Source organism: Corapipo altera, unplaced genomic scaffold, assembly GCF_003945725.1.
Source record: "Corapipo altera isolate COAL_440 unplaced genomic scaffold, ASM394572v1 22b, whole genome shotgun sequence".
NCBI lineage: Eukaryota > Metazoa > Chordata > Aves > Passeriformes > Pipridae > Corapipo > Corapipo altera.
Window position 1 is genome coordinate 22,496,778 of NW_020884876.1, and position 6,176 is coordinate 22,502,953.

General features: G+C 40.0%; 1 long non-coding RNA gene across 1 annotated transcript; it reads right to left on the reverse strand.

Moving 5' to 3' along the window:
• Positions 1-2,069: 2,069 nt before the first annotated feature.
• LOC113943584 lies at positions 2,070-5,283 on the reverse strand. The gene is made up of 3 exons (XR_003526386.1): positions 5,197-5,283; positions 4,992-5,060; positions 2,070-2,163 (listed from the first exon to the last, which is right to left on the reverse strand). It is a non-coding gene; the product is annotated as an uncharacterized LOC113943584 (long non-coding RNA).
• Between the last annotated feature and the right edge of the window lie 893 nt (positions 5,284-6,176).

The following is a 6,176-nucleotide window of genomic DNA, read 5'->3' on the forward strand; positions in this document are numbered from 1 at the left end:
CCACTGGTCCAGGCACAAATAAAATATTAAATGTCTCCTGCATCACAAATTTAATCTAATAAACCTTTCACTGTGTTTACATCCTAAATGCTGTAATTGGATTCTGGTCAGACTGCTGTTTCCTGCTGCAGGAGCATTTGCACCTGGGTGTTGGTAACTGCACACACAAAGCTGCCTCTCGTCTGTGTAAAAGCCCCCTCTGCTGGACCAGCCTGACACATAAAACTAGCAGATCGTCCCACTTCCTCCCTAGAAAATGGGCAAGTCAGCGAAGCAACTCTCCATCAATTGTCCCTTTTGTATGGAGCCCTTTTCCCAACTGATGCAATATGAGTCACAGAAGTGGTTTTCTAAAACACGTCATGATTTGATGAACACATACTTTATCTATACCACACACGAGGTGGACAGAAGGCCTTTTCTCCAGAGTGTGGAGGACTCTCAAGTTTCAGGTTGTTTCCTGATATCATGCTGCATGCCAAGGAAGTTCTTAGCTAGTGAAGGAAGATGCCAGCCCCCAAGAGATATCTTGCATTGCCGGTCATTTCGTCTTTGTGTAGATGATCTTCCTAATACTGAGGAGTCTAAACTGGGCAAGATGTCGGAAAGGTGGAGAATAAAACCAAAGTGTCCCAGTGAGTTGAACAGGCTACTCTGACAACTTAAAATCACTCAGCATCAGAGAAGTGCTAGAGTAAAAGTAAAGATTATTATTTTCCCAAACATGATGTTGAAGAGTTAGTTACTCCGTTTTGAGAGAGCTACAGAGAAATAAATCCATAGCTTCCTTTCTCTTATTTAGCTAAGTGTTGTGTATGTTCCCTTCATTCAGGAGCCACTGCAGACAAAGCAACTCCACAGTTACATTTGATATGTTCTCTTGGGTATCTGATTCTTTAGACAAGCTCCATCATTATGAGCTGCCTTCTTCCAGGTCAATCTTGACTCCCAGGAAAGCTTCCCAATTGCCCCTTCTCCTTACTGGTGTCACACCCAGCATAAAAACTGCATCTAGAGATGACTCCTGTCTAGGTGCTCATTATAGGATTAAGACATCAGTTATTATGGTTTTTTTCAATGAGCTGCTGCCTACAGCAAGAGTAACTTTTAACATGCAAGAAGTGGAATAGCTGTAGATGCTTGCTGGAGAAAACTGGATGCTGTTACTACCTGACTTCATAGTAAACCAAGTTATGCTACACTGTCAGTGTGAATTTTCCTGTCAGCACTTCCACTTAAGCAGGTAATGACAGCAAAAATCTGTGAGTTCAGTATCTAGCCTGGCCATGGCAAAGTCATTTATACAACCTATGTGAGGTTCTTGCTCGTGGCTGGTGAGAGGAGTTTTGTGTTTCAGAACTAACAAAATGGATTATCTTCACCATGCAGTGTTTTACAACATGTGCTGAAAGTGGCATTTAAAAAAACCTGTAAGTGAGAGGTAGTGATGCAGCCACTCACTGCACCTTTATGGAGACTAAACATGACAGCAGCTCAAATAAACACAGAGGCTATCATTAGTTTGCAATAAATCTCTCCTACATGTGGCTTGCTGGAGCTATGTGACAGCATCTCACAAAGACAAAAGAGGAAGCATCTCCAGTAAGCAAAGGGAAGAACTGCAAAGAAAAGATCCACAAACCACTGAAGAGTGAGAGTAAAAAGCTGCTGAAACATATGATTAAGGAGAAAGAAGACTTGTAATTTTGTGAGGACTTAAATGAAAAGCATGTAAGGCAAGGTACTCAAGAAAAGGCCTACAACTGTATTTTTGTAAATGGAGTAATTAGTATAACAATAAATTTAACCAGCATTTTCAGTGCAGGTAAAAATGGCAGAGGGGCATCAAGATGTGGGAGAAGGGAAAGACATTGGCGTAGAAGAGGTGGCACAGTTTCATGGAAGAGCATCACAGGGTTGGAGGAGGAGCAGTCCATACTATTTGCTGCGAACCATTACACCTGAAAAGCAATAAAAATAAATAATATTCCTTTATTTTGGAAAACAGTAATCAGTATATTAATCTGAGTCCTCAAATGACTTATTTTCTGGAATTTGTGTTCCATTGTGAGTAAATTGTGAGATACTGAGGCTCATTTTTCTGCTTCAAATATGCTTCTGTCACAGTGGGCAAAAGTTACATTCTCTTCCTCATTCCACAACCTGAAAAATGAGAATAATATGACTATCCTGCTTTATCAGACCTTCTCAAGGATAAATGCTCTGAGATTGCGAGAGCGCAGGTACAGTGATAACTTGAAAGAGATGAACACAGGGCACTCTTTTCAGGCCTTGTGCTCCAAACATGAACATCCTACCCCTCTGAGACAAAAGAAGAAGCACTGTTTGCTGCTTTGCTGTTGTAGTCACTGCCTTTTCCTGATGGTCAGTCTTCGAACCTACATGGAAATCAAACAGACCAGTAAAACCCACTTCAGAGTGTACTTTTAAAGCTCACCGAATTTTTAACCAAAAAATCCCCACAAGTCTTGGTCGGTAGTTAGCTAACAAAACATTTCCCAAGTTTCCTCTTTAAATTCCTTGAAACAGGAGACAAAAGAAAAATTAGGCAGAAGAGGGTATGACCAAAGCTTTCACAACACATTTCCTTGACATCAAGAGGATTTGCTGAGGTCTGAAACAGTGAAGTTAACTTTATCCTGTTGTCTTCTCCTTCTCCCTATGCACTCTATAAATTTGGCTCTTTCTTCCCCTCCAGACCATTTCTTCCTTGAAGCAAAACTGTGTCAAAAGGATCTCATCCCAAGTTACTATCTCAATTCAACCATGGGGAAATAGCTCTTTCCCATTTCCTATTTGAATTTTAAATCTCACACTTACTGATCTGTGTAATTTTTGATCACTTTAAATTTTGTCTTTCATCCACAACTGGAGCTGGAACAACTGTTTCTCAATAAATAACACATCCCATGATGTAAGAGTCTCTTTCCATCTGTAGAATATCTAAAACCAGTTGTAATTTCCTCAAATGCATTTTGCTTTCTACCATTGTCAAATGAACTATTTTGTTCTATAGAACTCTAGTTGCAAACACCATCCTGCAAACATCTGCAACTGTTTAATTTGCCAATTATTTCAATAAGCACATATATAATTATCTACCAAGTCAGTTTGTAAAGAAATACTTAATGTTCCAGACTGAGCTTTGCTCAGCTATTATTGGTCTTGACTGGGACTGGTTCCAGCCCTTGGCTGAGAGAGCAAAAATAACTGTGTAGCTTATATACATTTCTGTATCACTGAATACTTTTGCATTTAGAGTCTGAATGTAACTCCTCTCAGATATTTTCCAGATAAAGTTTTTTACCAGAGAACAGACAAAACCAGACATAAAAGTAGCTGCCAAAATTCACTCAAATGTTAATTCATAGCAAACGTATTTTTGGAATACCAACTTTAAACATAGTCCTATACAAGCTAAACCAGCAACAAGGCCTCCCATTGATAGTGCTAAGGTCAAAAGCTTTATGATTAAATTACAGTGTTTATAGCACTCTCCTTCAGAGAGAATAGGAAGGCTTGTTAACAGGTTCATAAATCAAGGTGTAAAGATTAACCCAGTCATCCAGGCATATATGTCATTACTGAAAATATATGTTTTTAGAACATGGTAAATAACAAGATTAGTGTTTACTGTTATGTGCTGAATACAGACTGGAGTAATCTTTCTCCTATATACTATGGGATATATAATAGATCCTGAAAACCTATCAGCATTCTGCTTCAATATAGCTTTTATTCTTCTGAGTCAGGTTAAACAGTTCCTGGATTCCTGATTATATCAAGTAGTGAATAAAATTAACACATGAAGAAACCAGCTCTCCATGTTAGCACGCTACAGAACTTGCAGTCGTACTTATCTAAAGTGACAGCCCCTCTAGGTATACACTCCTTACTGTCCTTTACTTAAATGCTACAGCTTCTTTTCTTTAAATGTACTTACTTTTGAATGGAAGATTAAATAATGACTGTTCTATCCTAATTTAATCCGTGTAAAACCCCACATCTAAAGGGTTTGAACAATAAAATTAAATGAAAGAAGATGTTAACACTGAGTACAAATACCCAAAACCAAACTCCAGCACACAATTCTCTTACAAATAAAAACTACATGACATGGCTCCAATGGAGTTTAGAGCCCAATTCCTGATCTGTCTGCAAGATACTCTGAAATCCAGGGACATTGAACCCCTTGGCAATTTAAAAAGTTAGTTTAATCAGAGTTACAGTTAATTCCTGGTTGTCCGTGGACAAATTATACAGGTTGCAGCTCAGTGGCATCCTGCTTTCCCAAAAAAGCCTTTGGCCACCACACAGAGCCCAGCACGAACCTTCAAATTTTCCTGCAGAAGAAAAGAACTTCTTTCTAAACCAAACTCCCCCAAGTCCCTTTTTTCTTCAGTTACACATTTCTGTATAGAAATTAAATCAGTTCTCTATCTCTTCATCTTCATACCTGTCACATCAAAACAATAGTTCTAGTTTCTATTCCACTGTGCACATTTTATCAAATTTCTTTCCAAATGATAGTTTAGGGAGAATATAATGCAAAACAATTTGCTGTAGATAACTCCTTTCCCAAAAAGGAAAAAAATACGCACAAATTCCCTAACATATTCAAGGCTGTTGCTGTGCATTTTCTCAAACATATAGTCATTATTGTCAAATCCTCCCAACACGCCCCCAAAAGCCTTGGTATGAGATTTGGAAGAAACACTGCGTAGGTTTTTAACTGCATACAAATTATTTCACACCTCTTTTTAATGGCACTGTCTGGCAACAGTACAGCTTGGGTTTTTAATAATACCTTATTTTACAGCTCCAAAAGAAAAGTGAGTTCCCTGGGTTTGCAACTTGCATTTGTGGATTTCGACATGATAGTTGTCAATACCAGGAATACTTATTGGGAAAAATGAAAGAGAAAACAAGGGAGGAAACAGTGTGTAGCGTAAAGCCAATGGGAAACTCACCTGAGATGCCACTACCTTTATAGTGGTTCATCCATCTGCTGTCTTGGAACAATGTTTCTCATGCTTGAGCTGTGTACCACATGCAAAAATTAGAGAGGTAACCCAGGAACCAGCAACAGGATCTAGAAAAGAAACAGATACCTTCTCAATAACAGGGGTTTACAAATTATTTTCCTTCTGATTCACCAAGCTCATAGAAAACCACCTGCTGGAAGACAGCCTGTACAATTCCCTTGCCAAACAGTCCCCCACAGGCTGTGATCCTGCCATTCCACCCCTATCAGCTTCTTCAGATATGCTTCAAGGAGCTGAAAGGAGTTGGCGGCTTGGAGAACCCCACTCAGATTCAGTGAGGTGCTGCTGAACTCTGTATCTTTGCTCATGCTCTCTGGCACACATGCTGCTTGCATGGTCTGGGTATCATGTTGCCCTGCTGATTCATGCAGGGAGCTGGTGGAGGCTGTCACAGCTCCTTTTTTTCCTGTGCACCTAGGTTTCCATCTCTCAGATACCAGGTGGCAGCAGAAGAGAGACGTGCAGGTATCGTTCAGCAATGGTGACAGGTTTGGCCAAGGCAAGCAGATAACCTGGGAGCTGGGAAGTGATCCCAGTTCAGACACAAATCCCAGTATCATGAGTTACATTTTTTCTACTCTGTCAATTTGTGGAAGCTCCAGCCCAACCAGAAACCACTGAAAGCAGTGAAAACATGCACCGGGAAATCTGCAGAATCAGCAAGATCTTTGAAAGTGTTTGGCATTTTAACTCTAGGTGTGAGAACACTAAGGGCAATGAGAGAAAGACAGAGGTGGGTTAATGCTGACACCATCCATGAGGGTGCTGCTGAGCCACAGGTGTCAGCATCTGCCCAGCTTTAGTAAATGCAGCCACAGAGATCACGTTGCACAGGTGGATGTAAGTGCCTTTCTCACTCATGAAACTTAGTCTCTCCATGCCTCAGGTGCCCTGTTCAGAAATACAAATAATGTTTCTCTCCAGCCAGGATTCATTAATGTCAGTGAAGCACTTAAGAGTTCGGATTAAAGTGTTTTCTCTATAGATATGGCCAATATTATTACACACTGAGCTACCATTCCTTCAAGAAACACAACTGAAATACATTTAGTCATGTAGAAAGGCTTCTGGGGGATCTGTGTACGTCAGAGAGAGAAGGCTATGAGCTGG